We start from the raw sequence: 22,047 nt of genomic DNA, 5'->3' as shown, positions 1-22,047 counted from the left end.
TTTTCAATATGTTGTTTTGATTTAAGTATTTGACAAAATTCTAGCATCATGCAGTTAGATAAATGGATATGCCTCATCAATTCCACCATGAAAGTCTACAAGTGGCATCTTGTAAAAGGTTAGATGCATTATAGCATCTGATGAGCATATCAGTGAAAAATTTTCATTCATTTACAATAAAATAGATTGGCCAATTTTTTACTTTGAATAAATTTTTTATCCTTTCCTGGTTTTATAATCTGTCTATTGGCCATTTAGAAAATATTGGTTCACTAAGTTATGAAGATCTTCCAAACTTAGACACATTTCATTATATTCTTTCAAGAGATCTCATTTGTTAGTATCACCATTGATCTCATCAATAGTCTTTAAGTATTAAGATACTGTTAAACTCATAGTAGTGGATAAAGTTTTCCAAAATTCTTTCTTTTTTTTCTTTTAGTCTCAAGTTTTATCATTGGCATAAACTACGGTTAGTTTTATTTGAAATGATGGAGTCACTTCATTAAATTTGGAGAAAAATCAGCTAAATATCCAGTCTCTCACCACCATTTGTATGTTAGTCTTTCTTTCCAAGAAAGTTGCACTTGGCTAGTTCATCTTATAATTCAGTCTCGCAAGTGCTGTTCCTAGAGACACCAGCCTACTTTGGTATGCAGCAAAAGTGCTTCATGAGGACCTGCTATTTTATCATGCAGAACACTATAAGATGTGCATTTAAAAAAAGAGTTGATCTAAGTGAAACTGGAATTCTCTTTTTAATTTTTAAAACATGTTTATTGTAGTTTTAAGAGGGAGAGAGAATGAGAGTGTGCACATGCTCACTGTGGTAGGGGGAGGGAGAGAGAAAGAAACAGAGGATCTGAAGTGGGCTCTGTGCTGACAGTAGAGAGCCTGATGCAGGGCTTGAACTCACCAACTGCGAGATCAGGACCCGAGCCAAAGTTGCAAGCTTAACTGAACCACCCAGGTGCCTCCCCCCACCCACTTTTTAAAAATTTTCATTGAAAGTGTGTCATGGTGAAAAAAATTCCAACATTTACAGTTTAGTACTGATGTCAATTCATATTAAGGGCCCAGCAGTTTCACCAACCATTGCTTTTGCATCATCGGTGCAAGTGTCCATTTAGTAGAAAAAGACAGGCAATGTCTTAGTGATACTATGTAAGTCATTTTGACATTGTGTACCCTCCCAAAGAGGGGTCCATGTCCATTCTGTGAAAACTGCTGAAGTAAAGCATTATATAAACCTGGAACACTCTGTTGGTGGTTGTAGTAGGATTAGGATTTGATTAAGGTAGGATTTGAATTTACTTCATATCAGAAGGTTTTGTTTATTAAACGATTGTCCCGAGTGTACGGTAGGTTCTGCAGGATCAAAATCCAAGGACCGGTGAGGTGTGGGGTGTGACCAAGATTCACAGAGATCTCCTGTTAAAATGAGCTATAGCTTTCATTATTTTAATTTCCTTAGAGAATGGTCTTAGTTTATACTCTGAACATTTGCCTATTGTTTTAACCACTCCCGTATTATGTCCCTATAATTCGCCAGACTGTGAGGGTATAAACAAACAGAATAAGTCCTATCTAGCTGTGGTGGCATCAGGTGGGTCACACCACCTTTCTGGAGTTGTGGGCAGGGGGATAGTCAGAAAAAGAGTCCAGAGAAAATGAATACTCTGCAACCAGGTCTTGAAGAGTATGGCGAGAGAGAGTGAGGGGTGGAGCGGGGTAGCAGGCCTTCCTGGAGGGTGGCATTCATGACTCTGTGCTAATGCACCAGGGGTCAAAAGCACCCAATGAATGATTAAATTGCATCGAATCAAACGCAATACCAGGATTTAAGTTACAAATAATGCAATTCAAGAATGAATAAAACTTTTAAAATGGCAGTTTAACAACATCTTACATATAAATATAAAATCTCCTTGTCTTGATATTATCAGGTAGGTGTTCTCAGAATTTGAAAACATGAAATGAAGTATTTCTTTGGGATGCTATGCCTTGGAAAATAAAAGTACCTCAAGCCTCTCTGTAGGTTTCCCCACCAGTACTATAATTCAAATGATAGGCTTCCTTTCTCTTGGTGTTTTTAATAAACCAGGAGTTTACGTAGTAAACTGAGTATTACATAGAATCGACACCCTTTAGATTAAAAATATTTTTCTTACAAGTGTAAAGTGAACTTCATTTAGCCAGGTTTTACTTTTTTCACTTATTTGTTTAAATTTAGGGATGTAACTCTTACGGTTAAGAGAATATTGCTAATTAGTTGCATAATATACATATAGTCACCGTACACATAGAAGCTTTAGGTGCTAATTAAGATAAATTGGGAAAACAACTAAGGGGGAATAGAGTTTTACTTGTGTGTGAATTTAAAGTAGGATGAGAATTGCTGGAAGAAAAACTTATAATGAATTAATCTAAAAGTTACTATGCCCTCATTGCAAAGACTGTTAGTCTGTTAGTATCATAGCATAATAATGTGCTTAAAAATGTAAATGTGAGGGGCCCCTGGGTGGCTCAGTCGGTTGAGCATCCTACTTCCGATCAGGTCATGATCTTACAGTTTGTGGGTTCTAGCCCCGGATCAGGCTCTGTGCTGACACCTTGCTCAGAGCCTGCCGCCTGCTTCAGATTCTGTGTCTCCTCTCTCTCTGCCCCTCCCCAACTCATCATCTGTCTCTGTCTCTCAAAAATAAATAAATGTTAAACAATTTTTTAAAAAAATGTAAATGTGAATGCCTTGCAAAAGAAAAAGTGAAAAACCAGGGTCTATCATCATTGTGAAGGTTAGCTTAAGTTTTAACTTACTTGGGAAAAGAAAATCAGCAGGGATACATATAGGAGTCTGCCCTTCAGCTGAAGCTAAAACAATGTGGATTAACATAGACTTCTCTACTGTAAATTATTTATTCATTCAACACACATTTAATGAGTACCAACTCTGTTCTAGGCCTTGATATTCAAGGGACAGAACAACAAATAAAGTGCATTCAGTCTGTAGCCTCAGGACCCTTCCCCTATTAGCTCATGAATCTTTTCTCTTCCAAATTGCCCCAGAATTATTTAAATGTAAATACTTAAAACTACTTAAAAATCAACTGCACTCATCTAGTCTTTCTCTGTTTTTAAGCTCTTTTGCTCACATATATTCAAAAAGAATGTGCTCAGCCACACACACACACACACACACACACACACACACACACAAAATCACATGTACACAGAAAAGGTACATGTGTACACACTTGTACATTTTTATGTTGGTATCTAAAATGTTTAGTTATAACTTTGAACGTTACAAAGGACATGATTTCTGTTCATTGTATGTACATTTTAAAATAAACCATAACATCATTGATTTGAATGTAACCAGTGAAATCTAAAAACTGTGGTGATTTAATACTCAGGATAAGCCATTTAAAAATACAAATGTGGGAGAGGGGCTGGGTGGTTTAGTCAGTTTAAGAATCCAACTTCAGCTCAGGCCATAATCTCATGGTTCATGGGTTTGAGCCCCATATCAGGCTCTGTGCTGACAGCTCAGAGCCTGGAGCCTGCTTCAGGTTCTGTGTCTCCCTTTCTCTCTGACCCTCTCCTGCTCATGCTCTCTCTCTCTCTCTCTCTCTCTCTCTCTCTCAAATATACATAAACATTAAAAAAAATGAATGTTGTAAAATAAATACATAAATAAAATAAAAATACAGACGTGGGGCACCTGAGTGGCTTGGTTGCTTAAATGTCCCTCTCTTGATTTTGGCTCAGGTCATTATCTCACTGTCATGGGATTGAGCCCCAAATTGGGCTCCATGCTGGGTGTGGAGCCTGCTTAGAATTCTCTCTCTCCCTTTCTGTCTGCTGCTCCCCTGCTTGCTCTCTCTCTCTCAAAATAAATAAGCTTAAAAAAATGTTACAAATACAAATCCAGCAGAGCCTGGGTGGCTTGGTTAAGTGTCTGACTTCGGCTCAGGTCATGATATCATAGTTTGTGAGTTGGAGCCCCATGTCAGACTCTGTGCTGACAGTTCCAAGCCTGGATCTTGCTTTGGATTCTGTGTCTCCCTCTCTCTCTGCCCCTCTCTTGCTAATACTCTGTCTCTGTCTCTGTATCTGTCTCTGTCTCTCTTTCAAAAAATAAACACTAGGGGCACCTGGGTGGCGCAGTCGGTTAAGCGTCCGACTTCAGCCAGGTCACGATCTCGCGGTCCGTGAGTTCGAGCCCCGCGTCAGGCTCTGGGCTGATGGCTCGGAGCCTGGAGCCTGTTTCCGATTCTGTGTCTCCCTCTCTCTCTGCCCCTCCCCCGTTCATGCTCTGTCTCTCTCTGTCCCAAAAATAAATAAAAAACGTTGAAAAAAAAAATAAAAAAATAAACACTAAAAAACAAAATTAAAAAAAATACAAATCCAATTTTCATTAAAAGTCACAAAATTAACATCATTTCCAGTTACTCTTGAATGTGTATTTTCATTCTACTCCCTTCAAAAAACTTTATCCTATATGTTGTTTTTAATCTATTTAATGTGTCTAAAACAAAGAAAAATGCAGATAAATTGTGCATGTATATATGTGTGTACACACACACACACACACACACATATATACATATTTCTCCTGTGATTAAAAATTATTTTGGGGGCGCCTGGGTGGCTCAGTCAGTTAAGCGTCCGACTTGGGCTCAGGTCATGATCCCACGGTCCGTGAGTGCGAACCCCACATTCAGCTCTGTGCTGACAGCTCAGAGCCTGGAGCTGCTTCGGATTCTGTGTCTCCCTCTCTCTCTGCCCCTCCCCTGCTGATGCTCTCTCTCTCTCTGTCTCAAAAATAAATAAAACATTAAAAAAAATTAAAAAAAATAAAAAATTATTTTGGATTAAGATATTCTCATAAATATTTTAGCATTAAATTTATCAAAAGATAAAATACTATAGATTATGAAATATAATTGTTGCATATGTAAAATAATTTATTAGAAATGCCAACTTTTTATAAGCTGGATGAAGCTCTGTTTTTCTATTATTTATAAACCTATGGCTAAATATTATTTAATGTTAAAATTGAGATGTTAGCAAAAGATTTATATATCCCTTTTTATCCCTGCATTTCAATTTTATAAATGCAAGAGTTATGAAATACTGTTTACATAAATAAAAAGATAGGCTGGAAAAAGTTCTGTTATTCCAATGACACTGCACTTGATCTTAGCCAAAAGGCCGAGAAGCGATGTTATTCCAATGACACTAAATTCTTTGAACTATTTCAGATTATTTTTTTTAAATAAATCACATGATGAACAATGGGAAGTAATTTTAATGGCCAGCTGGTCACCTGATAGAATATCCCTTCAATTTTGAGAGCATTATGGCAAGACCAATTCGACCCTCCGTGATTCGAGAGGCTTGTGTTGCTTGAACAGACTGGCTGCTGATCTCAGAATCAGCTAAGCATTCAACTACAGAACCCCAGGGCCCTATATTCTCCTTTCACCTGCCTATGGCTCTTGCCACTGTTCATCAGGGTCAGATTATTTAAGAGTTACTAGCAGCATCAGGGATGAACCTCTACAATGCTGAAAAAGAAAATGAATCCTGGGTCTTTGTTAAATGCATTTTTATTAGAACCAGGACACTTTTAGAGAAAGTGGGAATTTAATGAAGGGCTCTGAGACATCCTGTGTTGGTTCTGCCTTGTCCGACACGGGAAGTCTGTGCAGACTTAAAGGTGTATACACCGAAGCTAGGAATCATGCATAGAATCGCGGCTCGTCCACTCGCTGGGTTGGTGTCTTCTGACAAGTTGCTTACCCTCTCTGAGCCTCAGTGTCCTCATCAGTAAAGTGAAGGTAATATGTACCTACTGGAGAATGTGAGGATAACATGGCATAACAGTTCCGAGCACTTTGTACAGTAACTGACCATACAAGGCACCCAGAGAGCACCAGCTGCTCTCTCCCTTCTCTCCAACAGCAACCTCTCAGAGCAGGTTAAGCTGAGGAAGATTGATTTAAGCGAAAGAGAAACTTAACTGCTATAAACAAAAATGTGCAGACTTTTCTGTACAGTGTCAAATAGAGCAGATGATATGCGTAAGGATTTATACATAGAAATAATAAATGCTAGGGTAGTGGCACCTGGGTGGCTCAGTCGGTTGAGCTTCCGACTTTGGCTCAGGTCATGATCTCAAGGTCTGTGAGTTTGAGCCCCGTCTCGGGCTCTGTGAAGACAGCTCAGAGCCTGGAGCCTGCTTCGGATTCTGTGCTCTGTCTCTCTCTCTCTGTCAAAATGAATAAACTTTAAAAAAAAATTTAAAATTAAAAAAAAATGCTAGGGGACATGAAAAGTTCTGTGCAAGATTTCTATGAGATCGGATGCCTTGGTGATGGAGTTATGTTGCTGGTCATGAGAAGGTAATTCTTCTCTCTACCCACCTTTACCAGTGCATTTTGAAGTCAAACAACACCTCCTTCAAATGTGAATACAGAGCCTCAGAGTTTTGAGGGAATCTTACTAATTCCATCTCCATACACAAAATTTTCTTTTACAGCAAGTTACCCTTCCTTAAACTCTGAAGGTGACAAAGTGTGGCAGCTCAAAATAAAATCTTAATCTTGTCGCTTCTCACCTGCAGCGGTCTCTCACTCAGACCAAGTCTCAACCTCTTGCACATGACAGCACTTCAGATATTCACAACCTTCATATTTGATAGCAAGTAGATAGTGCCCTTGAAATTTAAACTTGTGCATTCTGAGTAGAGCTCAGAAGTTTTAAAAATTGAGCCTGTTTTTTAAAGACTTCAGCTATCAATAATTATCATTTAAAGGTGTCATATGTTGAAACCATTTGGGATGAGTCTCCGATCATTTAAAATGTATCTTCATAGACAAAGGGTCTTTTTAACATTTTCCAATTAATCTATTATTTGAAAATGCAGTTTTGCTGGACTCTTATTCTGTGGACACCAAAAATACTATTTCATTCAATCTGTAAGAAAATTAGAACAAACTGAGAGTTTTTGCCCCAATATTGACTAGTTTACTAGAGAAGAAATTATTCATTTACTGTCCTCTTGAGCAGGATTATTAGGGAAAATATGCTAAACCTAGAGGAAAAATCAGCATATCTAAGTATTTTTATTATGTTTATAGGGCGAGTTTAGTGGGAATAAGTCTTTACAAGCAATCTAAAAGAACTTCCATTTTTATTTCGGAAAAATAAAATGTTTTCTGTGTTTGAATTTACTGCTAAATTGCACCACTGTAATATAAAAACTTACTCTGGATGCTTAATTCAGCAAACAATTATTGAGCGTTTCTTCTGTATATAATAGAGTGCTGCTAATAATGGAGAACACAGTGTTGAAAAACAGCATCATCAACTTCCTCACAAATCTATTGTGAGTGAAATTTACATAATAATAGCTATTATTGATTAGTTTTATGCCAAGCCATGTGTTCAGCATTTGGATTTTTAAATGTATTCCTTACAACAACCCCATTTATTAGGTATTATTATCTCCACTTATTAGGTAAAGAAACAACATCTTTGGAAAATAGGAATCAGGCTAGGAAAGTCCTATAAAACATAGAGTTTAAGAAAGGAGGGGAAATAGATTCACAAGACTCCTAAGACTGAAGTACATTTCAACAAGAGTTTAGAGCTTATTCTTCAAGATATTTTGGAGAACTCTGAAATGGAAGCAGTAATAAAACAATAATAAAGTTTAAGGAAACTTTATGTCTTTTTTTAAAAAAACAGAAAGTTTAGAAATACAAAGTTGTAAGACTTTGTAGGCAAAGCATTTAACAAAATATGGTATCCTAACATCTAAGATGGCAAACTGATGTGGAAGCCACAAGTGGACTGATAACTTGATAACGTTAAGAAACATGCAGATTCTCCAGGGGTTAAGAATTTGGGTTCTGTATTCAGAATCTTAATTGTATTTCCTACTGTACTCAGTTTGTCTGTAAAATTGTCATAGCCTATTGAATAGTTGTAATACATCTGTCCTGGATTTTACTAAGAATCAAAACATGGGAGCTATTATTTTGGATGAAATAATTGACAACAACCTAGAAGTCGTTACCTAGTGGTATACCGCGCCCTCTAATCTCAGCCATGTTCTTCTGGACATTTGTATTATTGATTTGGATACTGGCAGAGATAAAATATTGCTGAAATTTGGAAAGATTCATATCTCTGAGATCTCACTTAAAAATATTAAACATAATGATAACAATAACAATGAAAGGATAATATATCGTTTGCTGAGTCCCTATTATATGTCAGATACTTCTTATATATTATCTGTAACCATCACAGTAACCTAGAAGGGTTAGCATTATTATTGTCCTTTTACATATGAAGGACTTGAGGCACAGAGAGGTCAAGGAACTGACCTTCAGTTACACAGCCTTAGCAGTCTAGGGGTACAAAGGCAGATCTATCTCACAGAAAAGCTCAAACCCTTCTGTTACATTTTGTTGTCTCTAATGAGATGACATTTCATACAGATAAGTTAAAAATTTATTTTAGGTTAAAACATATTGTGCTTGAATATGAATAGAATAAGGTATCTGTGGTTTTCTAAAGCTCTCATTAAAAAAATCATAAAGACTAGGGCATCTGGGTAGCTCAGTCAGTTAAACGTCTGACTTCAGCTCAGGTCATGATCTCGCGGTTCATGGGTTTGAGTCCCACATCAGGCTCTGTGTTGGCAGCTCAGAGCCTGGAACCTGCTTTGGATGCTGTGTCTGCCTCTCCCTCTGCCCCTCCCTCGCTTGGCCTCTTTTTCTGTCTCTCAAAAATAAATAAATAAATATAAAAAATAAAATATGTATAAAAATCATAAAGACTTTAACTTACTGTAAATTAAGTCTCAATTAGTAATAGTATGGTGGTGTTTTCATGATAACCACTGTAGGCTCTAGGAATGATAAAGATGTATTCTGTGAAGATCTGTCTACCATAGAGCTGGGGGCATGGGAGACAATAAATGGTGGTGGTGGTGCTCCTGCTGAAGATGATAATTCTTTTTTTTAATTTTTTTTTAGCATTTATTCATTTTTGAAAGTCAGAGAAAAACAGAGCGTGAATGGGGGAGGGGCAGAGAGAGAGGGAGACACAGAAACAGAAGCGGGCTCCAGGCTCCAAGCTGTCAGTCAGCACAGAGCCCGACGTGGGACTCGAACTCATGGACCATGAGATCACGACCTGAGCTGAAGTCAGCCGCTTAACCAACTGAGCCACCTAGGCGCCCCTGAAGATGATGATTCTTAAACTGAGCAGCCCTCCCTAGTAGAATTGTATTGCATTTTGGATTCAGGGGCTCTCATATAAGAAGGGCCATTAATTCTCCCTTAAGTCAAATATCTCTGGTTCCTTTAACCTTATGTGGCTTAGACTTGAAACCTATCTACTCACTCTGCTCTGAGATATTTACCAGTTTATTTGGCCCTTCTGTATGTTACTTTTCCTCTTGGAAATTCATGTACATTTATATACATTATATTATACACACGCATACACACATGTACACACACATCAGAAGTATGTATAGAATTATGTATAGTGTTTGGCAGTTTAAGGTTATGGGGGAAAGCAATAAATCACTAAAATGTCAGTCTTGCACAGCAATCCTTTCTGTATCGTAAAATCAAAAGATACTCTTTTTGAATTCCTGGTGAACCTCGTATATAATTTCAAAACCTCAGCTGGCACAAAGGTAACCTAATACTGTGAAGTTTACAAAACAAGAATGCATTTATCATTGGAACAAAAGAATGAATACATACTATATAGGCAGTGGTTATGACTGCATTTTGTAAAGCACAGAAATAATTTTATGACAACTCCTAGATTTCATTTGATGTGTAATACATTTGGGTCCAACAGCATTGACTCAATAAATTGTTCTTCAGAGACAGATCATCGGTGACCTTGTAATCTGCCCCTACTGCAAGAAATGGCAGTCTTCACCTATCAGGGATTTTACCCTTTTCCTAATATTATCTATGCCCATGTGCCCCCAAGTAATATGGAGGTCTTTGGGGAGGAAGCAAGTGAAAGCAAAAGGCTGCTGAGTTAAGACCAGCTGTATTTAACTTTCTCCTTAGCACTGTTACTAACTCCCTTACCTCATTTGACTTGGACCTTGTCAACCTATTAGAGCTAAAATGAAAATGAGTGAGATCCTCTAGGTCTTTGGTGCTTTTTTCTTTAATGTTTATTCATTTTTTGAGAAAGAAAGCATGAGCAGAGGAGGGGCAGAGAGAGGACAGAGGTTCTGAGGTGGGCTCTGAGCTGACAGCAGTAAACCCCATGTGGAGCTCAAACTCATGAACTGTGAGATCACGACCCAAGCCAAAGTCAGACTTTCACCTGATGGAGCCACCCAGGTGCCCTTGTGCCTTTTCTGATACGATCTTTTGCAGGCTTATACTTGGGAGTTGTGCCAGAACTATATTCCTTAACTAGCCTCCCATCCTGACTTCTCCTGAACAGTCCTCCAGACTACATAGCAAAAGCTTGTACTAGGTACTGTCCTTTTACTGTCTTGAACCTAACGTGGGGTCATCTTTCGTGTTTTTCACCCAATCATGGGAAATCTTCAGAGAAGCCCTCGTATTCAGATATATTAGGATCTTTGAGGAGGTAAGGATGAAACATGGGATGAGATGCCTTTAATGTAATAGCATTGAAGTATTTAAGCAGAATCTGAATGATCATCTCATAAAAAAATTAGAAAACGAGGCAAGCTAAAAATTCTCTTTCAACTTAGAAAACCAAAATAGCATGACGTTTCCAGCATCACCATTTCCTTCTTAGACCAGTTCAGCTGTTCTCTGTCACTGTTCCTTGTTAAACACCAGGAAGTCAAGGTGGGTGGCCCAGAAGGCAGTTCTCGCATCAATACCCTGGTAATATGCTGACTTACCCTGGTAATGTATTCAGTGTCATAAATGTGTTAACGTATCAGAGATTTGTTTAACTTTTGCGGGTGGTTTGCATAATGAGTGGCTTTGCTTTGATGGTAGTACTAGGGAAAAGGCTTTTAACCTTATTTGGCTAATTCCTTGGAGATAGAAGTTTCAAAATATACCTCTTAGGGGACTAACGAGGTCTAAGTTTGAGATATTGTTGCAGTCATTTCTCACTGCATATCTCAAAGGTCCATTTCACTGGAAATGGATAGTGTGTTAGAACTGTCTGAGTCTGTGGAGTCTGTTATAGCCCGGTCAGTGTTTTTACTTAGTCTTATGAGACTGAAACACAGAAAGGTTCAAACTCATCCTGCACAAGTAGTATTTGAAAGGAAATTTTTCATTTAAGTGTTAAATTTACAGCCTTCACGTTCTAGAATTTGAATAGTCGTATTACCGATTTCATGAAATCCGTTTTAACTGGTGAAATCCCATCTCTCAAATCTTGAACGGTCTTGCACATTGAGGAGTGAACGTGCTATTTGGGGCTAGGATGACGTAAGTATCTTTTTAAATACTGATTGATTCATTTACACTGTAATTTGGTAAGTCACAGGCATTTCTTGAACCCGTATTTTATGTCAAGTTTAGTAGCATTATTTCCAGACATAAGTAACTCTTCAAATATGGTGATTTTTTGAGGCAATTGATGTAAAAAAAATGAAGAAGAAAAGCAGGAGAGTGAAAGTCCTGTAAGTTGCTTCCTCAAGAAACAGTCAAAATAGGGGCAGCTGGGTGGCCCAGTTGGTTGAGCGTCCAACTTTGGCTCAGGTCATGATCTCATGGTTCATGGGTTTGAGCCCTGTGCCGGGGTCACTGCTATTAGTGCAGAGCCTGCTTTGGATCCTCTGTCCCCCCTCTCTCTGTCCCTCTCCTGCTTGTGCTCTCTTTCTCTCTCAAAAATAAAGATTAAAAAAAAGAACAGTCAAAATACAGAAAGTTTTCAGAGTTACCCAGCATCCTGATCACTTCATAGGAAACCAGTTGCTGAGAGACATTGCTGTGTAACAGATAACCCTAGATTTCAACACTTAAAACAAAAAAAATACTTATTTTCTTACAGTTTCACTAGGTCAGGAATCTGGGAGCAGTTTATCTGGGTAATTCTGACCCAAGGGTCTCTCCTGAGTCTCATGTGAAAGCTTGGGTCGGGGAGCAGTCTTTCCCAACTTCCTCAGGCCTAAGTTCCTCAATGACTAATGGCTGGCGATTTCAGTTTCTCACCACATAGGTCTCTCCTTAGGCTACTTGAATGTCCTCACAACATGTCAGCCAGCTTCTCAGAAACATAACCTGCCTAAGATGGAAGTCTCAGTCCTTTATATTCTAATCATGGAAGTAAGAGGTCATTACTTCTGCTATATATATCCATTAGATATGAGTCAGTCAACTCAGCCAACATTCAAGCAGAGGGTAACTGAACTCCATTTATTAAAGAGAGGAGTATCAAAGAATTTGTTGACATAACTGAAAAACCATCACATGGATACCTTATGGGAGGAGCATTTATAGACCAGTATGGCTTAGTGCCCCTAATTCCAGCTCTGAGAGAACCCATCTGGTAAACAGGAAAGAGCACTCACTGCTCAGGAGAATGAGAAGATGTGATTTCTTATTCTGATATTAACTCAAGGTGCAATCTAAGTTAATGGTTCTCCAACTTTAGTGTGAACACAAATACCTTGTGAGATTGCTAAAACATGGATTTCCAGGTCCCGTGCCCAGACATTCTAATTTGGTGAGTCTCAAGTAAAGCAAGACAGATTGAATTTCTAAGAAGTTCTCAGAGGGTGCTGATGCTGCCAGGTGGGACCAACTTTAAATCTCAAGACTCTGATTAAACTATCTTCCTCAAATGTGGCCCATGGGCCAACAACATCAGTATCACCTGGGAGCTTGTTAGAATGGTAATATGCTCCAGTCCAAAGCTACTGAATCTGAAACAGCAATTTCACATTTGCTCCATGTGGCATTCATGGCATTAACATGTGGCAAGCACTGCAATCCAGAAAAGATTGTTTTGCATATCAGGGCCTCAGTTTTCACTTCTGTTAAAATGGCTGTTTTGATCTTATTTCAATTCCAGCAGTACTGTGGGATGAAAAATTGAGGGCTGAAACCAGACATCTGGGACTGAATTGTTCTTCCGCTAGCCTTACTTTCTACATGAATAAGATGGGAGTCATAATAGCATCCTCCCTTGGTGAAGCTAAGATGAAATAGCATTATGAATATAATGTGCTTAGCTTCCATTTGAACAGAGTGCTAGAGTCTGACATTGGTTTTACATGTTTACATGAATATTCAGGTTGCAGGCAGCACAGCGCTGTTTGTGAAATTGCTTGTTATGTTGGTTCCACCTATTTGATTAGTTAATTTAGTAAATTTACTGATGCTGTAAGTGGAATGATTCCAGCTAATGATTATTGATTTGAACCTCAAGAAGAGAGAAATAAAATTGGTTCCTAGGTAATTACAACATAAAATACATATATTGAGTGTATGCAGATGATGATTAAAGATTATGAATATTAAAAAAAGTGATATAAAATTGGGACCAAGTTGGAGGGAGGCAGATTATGGCTCACAAAGTAATTAAAACAAAGATGAGAGATGACTGAATGAAAACCAAATGGGTTTGCCTGTCAAGTGGACTGTTCTTCACTACTGGAAGTCAAGCTGTTAGGTACCCTGAGAATGTATATTGCAGAGTGGTTTCTGTTTTGAGAACTTTAAAATAGATGACTTCCAAGGTCCCTGAAATTCTAATATGACTCAGGGAAGTCCATATTTTGATATGAGACTGTTGTTTTCCTCTGAGAGTTATTGATGAGCTTCCACCAAAGGACATAGCAACTTGTATTGTTGAGTAGGTAAGAGTATATTATTAGGAGTCATTCAGACCACTGTTAGAATCGAAGCTCTGCCATATACAAGCTATGTAACACGGGCAAGTTATTATACACCTGTCAGCATCTGTTTCCTCATTTGTTCATGGCTTTAAGAATAGTACCTGAGTCAAAATATGCTGTGAGGCCATATAAAATAAGCCATCTGAGGGATTTAACAAAGTTTGACACCTGGTAAACTTTTAATAAATGTTAGCTGTTCTTATCCAAAATATTTATCTAGGACATGCATCTCATCATTTTTCAGAACCCTCACTTCTCTTCCGGCTATAGTGAGGGAAACCCATGTCTTACAAACTAAGTCATTTCCTGCATTACACTCTGACTCTGCAGCACTCACATGGCATTATTTTTCTGTATCCTCAGCATAATGTAACTAGATACCCCCAAATAAAATTTTACACTCACCAGAGCCTCCATATTTATTTTCAATGATGAGTTTTCTTTAATTTGAAGAGTTTTCAGTAGGTCTGTATTTGGACTGACTTGAGCAGACTTGCTAAACTAACGAAATTTGGTGTGCATCGCCTTTTCTCTTCCCAAGCCTTCTTTTCATTACAGCTCTCACAAAATATGGCTCTTTCTCTATTTTTCCCGTGTATCATGTACCATTATTCTAACTAATGTATTTAACAATCAGATCTGTTATCTGTTACATTCTTCCCCACTATTTAATCTTAAAATCATTTAAATTTCTTTTTGGAGTTTATATGACCACTTCTTTCCACATTTCCAACTCACATTTCACTGGCAAGTATCACCAGTAGTTTCCAAATTACAGACCCAAGGTCTCTTTTTGATCCCTAACTTGCTGAACATCTTGTCCCATTTGATTTGTTAATTCAGTCTAACCCTAAACTCTTTCTTCTTGTGGCATTCACAGCCTGCTTCTGTTGCAGTACCCCTTCCTTTGGTCAGGTAACAATGGCTGACTCTGTCCCTAATCATGGATAAAAAGATGAAACTTTCTTGTTTCTGTTTCTTCACTTGTAAAACTGAGACAGCGATAGTAATCTTGCCTAGTATGTAAAGGAGCTATACCTAAATCTAGCAGCATGGTGCTTTGCACATACTAGTAAATAGCAGCTATTATTGTTTCCTTGTAGTTTCTTTTTCAATTCTCTGCCTGCCTTTAGGGTTTGTGAATATTCAAGGTTTTTATCATAGTTTTTTTTTTCCTTCACATTTTACATGGTTTCTTCATCAAATCTGTCCACAAGCTTCAACTATCATTTACATGCGGAAGAATGTCAAATGTGTATCCCATGTTTTAATTTCTCTTAGTTCAAGAATCAAATATCTAATTATTGACTATTCATCTGCATAATGATGTCCCACGAGCACATCAAATTTCTTTGCCTGAAACATCACTCATCAATTTTGTACAATCTGTTTCTTACCAATTAATCTATTTTCCTGTGTTTGGTTTTCCCATCCATGGAGTTATTGAAGAGAGGGTCTTCACAATAGTTATTGAGTACCCTAATCAATCACTCCTTGTACTTAATTATTACCAAGTTTTGGCTTTTGCATTTTTTGTCTCCTACTTACTTGCCTAATTTAATGAAGTGAGAGATAGACATTGAAGAGATGACAGAGAAGAGATATCAACGATTCAGGAAAAAGTTTGGATGGTTTTAATCTGATACCGTAACAGTGGGCACAAAAAGAGAAATCCATAGACAAATCATCATGATACAAAATTTATATACCAAAAGGCAAATGATGGCATAGGTGTCAAAGTATTCTGAAATATCAGTGCTCTTTATATATCACTGGGATTCCACATTGAAAACCACATACTAATTAGGCTGATATTTATTCTTATGGTTAATATGATCTTGGAGTATTAGATTCATTAATCCATTAATTCACGCATTCATTCACACATGCATAAATTAATTCTACAAGCATTGAGTACATATTTAAATAATTGTTATAAGACCTTAAAATAAAGATATAAACATTGTCAAGGAGCTAACAGTCTAAAAGGGGTGATAGGCAACTGCATATAGGGTATATTGTTTATTAGTCAAGTTAACAGACATTTTCAGTTTTTTCCTTCATTACTGTATCTACTCAAGAAGGTGGGAAAGTGAATGCTCACCTCCACAGACTCTCTTGCAACTAAAGTTCTAGCTATAGAGAATTTCTAGAGATAGCTAGAAAACTTTTGATTTCTTGATAAAAAGGATATAATCAACTGACATGACCCTTTATCCTCTTTCACCACGCTTCTGATCTTGAAGACAAATGTGATATCTATAGATATAGTCAACTTACAATTAGGAATTGAGAGTTTTGGGATAAAAGGCCAAGATTCTAAGCATGAAATAGAAAATTATGAGTCATAATCTCTCTAGAGTCTTTTCTTTATCTTCTTCCAGTTTCATTTTACTTGGGTCATAGCTCTTAACCTTTACCAATTTAATCTTCTAATTTTTAACCTTTTTTAAAATTTTGAAATAATTTCAAATTTATAAAAAAAAGTTAAAAAAATATACAGAGCTCTTGTATACCTTTCACCCAGATATGCTTGTTAACATTTCTCATACTCTGAAAAAGTTGAGAAGTTTCAGAAATGATGCTCCATTATCCCTTGTATTAGTTTCTGTGGCTGCCATAACAAATTGCCACAAACTTGATGCTTAAAACAACAGAAATTTATTTCCTCATAGTTTTGGAGACCAGAAGTTCAAAATTAGCATTACTGGGCTGACACCAAGGTGTCAGCAGGGTGGTGCTCCCTCCAGAGTCTCTAGAAGATATTTGTTTTTGTTTTATTGTTTTTGTTTTGTTTTGTTTTTGCTTCTTCCAGCTACTCATGGCTGCCCACATTCCTAGGTTTATGTCCACATTACTCCAATAAAAGCTCCTATCTTCACATTGTCTATTCCTATTCTGACTACCAAATCTCCCTTATCCTCGCTCTGGTAAGAACACTTGTAATGTCTTTTGAGGGCCCACTTGGATAATCCATGATAACTTTTCCATTTTGAGATTATTACTTTAGTCATATGTACAAAGACCCTTTTTGTCTCAAGGTGATATTTATAGGTTATAGGTATTAGGACCTGAAATCTTTAGGAGATCATTATTTTGCCTACCATGCCCCTTGATTCTCCAATATACAGTTCCTAAGTACAAGAACATTTTCCCATCCAAGAGTATTATGCTAAGTGAAATAAATCAGTCAGAGAAAGACAAATACCATATGATTCATTCATATATAGAATTTAAGAGAAAAAACCAAATGAGCATTGGGGAAAAAGAGAGAGTGAAGCAAATCAAGAAACAGATTCTTAACTATAGAGAACATTCTGATGGTCACCAGAGGGGAGGTGGATTCGGGGGAATGGGGGTTAAGGAGTGCACTTGTTGTGATGAGCACTGGGTGTTGTATGTAAGTGTTGAATCGCTAACTTGTACATTTGAAACTAATGTTACACTGTATGTTAACTATACTGGAATTTAAATAAAAACTTAAAAAAAATTTTAAGGCACAATATATATCCATCAAAATGTGGAAGTGAACATTGATCCAATATTCTTATGTAGTCCACAGACCCCATTCGGATTTTCATAATTATCCCAAATACATACATATATATTTTTTAAGTCCAGGAGCCAATCCAGGATAAACTACTCCATTCATTGTCATGTATGAATAATGTCCTCCAATTTGAAATAGGTCTTTTGTCTTTCCTGACCCTAACATTTTTGAAGAGTATAGTCTAGTTACTGTGTAGAATGTTCCACCATTTGGGTCTGTCTGATGTTTATCATGGTTAGTGAATTTGCATATTCTGGGTACGATTATTACAGAGGTGATGCTGAGCTCTTCTCAATGCATCATATCAGGAAGCAAACAATATTAATTTGTGCCATTACTGATGATGTTAGCATTTAAAACATTTATTTATTTTTGAGAGACAGAGCATGATTGGGGGAGGAGAAGAGAGAGAGGGAGACACAGAATCCGAAGCAGACTCCAGGCTCTGAGCCATCAGCACGGAGCCCAGTGTGGGGCTTGAACCCACGAACCATGAGATCATGACCTGAGCTGAAGTCAGACGCTTAACTGACAGAGCCACTCAGGCATCCTGATGATGTTAGCATTTGTCAGTTTATTAATGGTGTCTGTCAAGTTTCTTCACTGGGAAGTTAAAAAGTATGTGATATGTATTAACCAATAAATAATCAATATGTATCTTATGAGAAGTTACCTTCAGAGTATGTGAATATCTTGATTCTCATCAATCTTTCACATACCAGATTTCCCATCCATTGATGATATTTGCCTGAATCAGTTATCACTATGATGATTGTCAAATTGTGATCTTCTCTTTCAATAATTCATTTTAGGGGGTGCCTGGGTTGCTCAGTTGGTTGAGCATCCAACTCTTCATTTTGGCTCAGGTCATGATCCTGGGGTCGTGGGATTGAGCCCTGCTTTAGGCTCTAGGCTGAGCATCGTGCCTGCTTAAGATTCTCTCTCTCTCTCTCTCTCTCTCTCTCTCTCTCTCTCTCAAATACAAAACAATAAATAAAAATTCATTTTAGATTTATTAGTTGGCATAGAAGCATTCTATTCACCCCATTTATATATGTATCCAATTATGTTTTTATATTAGTATAGTCTCATGGATTCTTATTTTACTCAAAAGATTACAATCTGTTATCATTATTATTTAGTTGATGTTCATATTGTCCCAGAGTTAGCTAGTGGGAGCTCCTTCAGGCTGCTTCCTTTGTTATTTTGACATGACGCCCATTTCTGGGTGCATCATGATGTTACCAGATCATCCTGTATTTTTTTTTTCTTCAGCCCTGGAGTCAACAACGTATCTCCAGGAGGAAGTATTTAGAAATAAATACTTGAGCACTGTGTGTGTTCTTTGTGACTGGAGATGTCTGTGTGTCAGAATGAGATAAGAAATATATGTGTGCAAGGAATATGTGTGTATGCATATATCTGCATATTTCTATATCTTACCTTAATTTTAACTAGAGCTGTATCATACTGGATCATTTTTCATATTGTTACTTCCATTTCAACATTATCTCTTTTCCTAATTCATAAATTCCCTTTTCAACAATGAAAAACTTGTTTTCCATTATCCTTAATAGATTTACTCATGTGTTTAATCTTGCGTGTTTACCAAACTCATCGTTGTGACAGCAAAATGCTGGATTTTGGACTCTGTCTTCCCCACTGGGTTTACTGGCTGAAATCTCATCCAGAGGAAGGGGAGAGGTTAGGGGAATAAAGATGATGGAAGAAGGATGATGAAGGCCATTTAGAGAGCTCATCCCCTGAACTCTACCCCCTGCACTGACATGCTGACTCATAGCTAGACCCCTATCTGCCACTGGCCAACCCCCTAGTTCTGGGTGCACCAAATGAAGGTTGAACCCTGAAATAGGGAAAGGAAGGAGGAAAGAGAATGGAACAGTTAGAAATATTGATTGCAGACATGCAGCACTTATCATACCAGTATGTTGACCCAAAGCTAGATCCTAACATGCCCTGTCCTCAGAGGGCATGCCAGCCAAACTCTTGGCTAATCTGCTAATTACTTTAAGCTAAATCTGCTACTAGCTATTCGACAAAAATCAGTATCTTTTCTTCCCACATGTACAGTAAGTCTTCATTTTTCAGCTTCACTTCATTTTTAGTTAAGTGGGACCAGATGCCGGAGTTTTAATCACTGGACTGCAAGTACAAGTGATGTGTGGAGTTTCTGGACCAAGACTTTTAAGAGAAAGCTATACTTCTTTTACCTCCTTTTTCTTCTGTCCACTAGATTACCAGTTAGGGAAAGTTAGGGAAAGCAGCAGCTACAGGATATAAGAAGAAGGGTTGCCTGGATTGTACTATGGGAAGCAGAGCCACCCACACTGAACTATTGGGTAGTGAGAAAGAAGCTTCCATTTTATTTGAACCACTCCCCTTTCAAACGTCTATTTGCTAAGGATGGTGGTTCAAATTACCCAAACTAATACATCTTTATAAATTAATATTTTCCTTACAGTAGTATATCTGCTGACTACCGTTATGCATAGGGTAAATATGGGTCACTCAACCCATAGTGGAGTATGGAAGTGAATCAGAAAAGGTTCCCCAGAAGAGATAATGCCTACTTGGGTCTTGAAAAATAAAGTATTAATTAGGCAAGCAAAAACTGAGAGTGTTCCCATTAGAGAAAACAGCATTATCTAAATAAAGGTTCAGAGGGTGGGTGTCAGTGGAAGTTGTGTTCATTGGAAGTCAGGTTTCTTGAAATAGCTATAACTCAAAATGTATGAAGACAGTGGATGGAAACATAGATGGGTTTATATATTTTGTGCTGAATTTCCTTTTGCATATGGAGCTAACTCATTGTTCAGGTGGAACATTGCAGGGTATTCATGTACTACATTTTTTTACATCAGTTAATTTCTTCCATGTTCATTATGGTCTCATGTCTAAAGAATGAGATGTAAAATAAATTTTTATGCAGAATTAGTACTGCTATAAACATCTGAGCTTTGATGAAGCTATTAACATCAAATCTACATAGTACATCTTTAACAAATAAGAGTTAAAAGTAATTTCAGTTCATTGGCTGTAATCTATTTTATTAGCACCCAGGAACCTTTTCTTAATGGGAGTTTCAGAAGATGAGTGATTGATTTCAGTAAATACATGACTGATATGAAGATACTCTTGATAAAAAAGTTAGACTGGTTGTATCTCACAAAGGGCGCTAAGATCTTAGTTTAGAGAGTAATTGAAAAAGTCATATTGGCTTAGTGAACTATGTATAACAAAAGAAATTATTTTCATCCTTAAAAGTATCAGGAGAGCATTAAGTTTGGGCTGTGAACATAGGTATCTGCAAGTGTTGGTAGTGCCTCACATGGTTGGTGACTAAGCTTAGTTTCCATAGCAAGTGAAATACATAATCAATGATAGAAAAATTAAAAAGTGTTTGAAAAAAGCCTAGATGTTTTAGATCCTCTCATAGAATGCACAGTTGAAGGGGACAAGAGTTACATGACTCAAACATCTTCTTGTGTTCTCTATTTCATTTCCTCTTCACCCACAATCCATTGCCTTGTTCCATATTCATTGCCATTGCCCTAGTTCATGTCCTCATTGTCTCCCACCTGAGCTAACTGTCGTGCATCCAGCATTGTCCTCTTCTGTCCATAATACATCTTCCATGCTGATGCTGGAGTTTTCTTCTTAAAAGTCCAATCTAATTATTACCAACTCTAAAAATTCCTACAATTGATAACCCATAACCTAGAGAAGGAATCCAAGATTTCTTGGCATAGCATATAAGCCCTTTGATTATATGCCCCTCTCCTACTTTTTTAAATTTAGTTTTTATTTTTTAAGTGTACAATTCAGTAGATTTTACTGTATTCACAAACTTGTGCAAAAATTACCACTATCTAATTCCATAATATTTTTATCACCTCCAAAAGAAACCTTGAACCCATGAGCAGTCACTCCTCCTATCCTCTGGAAACCACTGATCTATTTTCTGTCTCTGAAGCCTTGCCCATTCTGGACATTTCACATAATGGATTGCATACAATATGTCCCTGCCTGCTTTTTACACCCTCTTTCTTTTACAACCCTATCTCTCATAGCCTTTGCTCCAGCTATGCAGTTCTAATTGTAATATACTGTACTAATACAGACTAACTACTGGACTGGGCATTCAAAATTAGCAGTGGCTTTAATGAGATATGCACATTTCTTTTCCTCGTAAAAGACTGGGCTGAACTTTTTCATATAAAAGCCTTCATGAAATTATCAGAGGCCCAGGCTCTTTCTATCCTGTTGCTCTACCATCAGCACATGGCTTCCCATCACGTCCCAAATTCCAGCTCAAAGGATGGGCAAAGCCACCTATCTCCTTCATGGATATTTGTTGGTCCTTCATGTGATGTGTTAAGCTATCTTCTTCACTTTTGCTTGTTCTGCTGTGTAATCTGGTAGATGACTTTGGCAAGTATTTCCCTCTGCCCGGCCTGCCTTTAGTGGCATCCGTAACAGCTGCATTTCTTCTGTGCCTTTGGCCTTAGAACAATGGTCTACACCCTTGTAATTTGGTCTCTCCATTTTCAAGCAGCCATCCACAGGGACTCCTATTTTT

The 22,047-nt window shown here is 37.6% G+C and overlaps 1 protein-coding gene and 1 pseudogene across 8 annotated transcripts in view; one reads left to right on the top strand and one right to left on the bottom strand.

Moving 5' to 3' along the window:
• Positions 1–22,047, top strand: part of GRM5 (glutamate metabotropic receptor 5) — a 525,626-nt gene that overhangs the window by 69,582 nt on the left and 433,997 nt on the right. The window lies entirely within an intron of this gene.
• Positions 5,061–5,229, bottom strand: LOC125917910 (uncharacterized; annotated as a pseudogene).

Source organism: Panthera uncia, chromosome D1 (assembly GCF_023721935.1).
Source record: "Panthera uncia isolate 11264 chromosome D1, Puncia_PCG_1.0, whole genome shotgun sequence".
In the NCBI taxonomy this organism is placed as follows: domain Eukaryota; kingdom Metazoa; phylum Chordata; class Mammalia; order Carnivora; family Felidae; genus Panthera; species Panthera uncia.
Note: the sequence above shows the minus strand (reverse complement) of the source record. Positions and strands in the feature narration are given on the sequence as shown.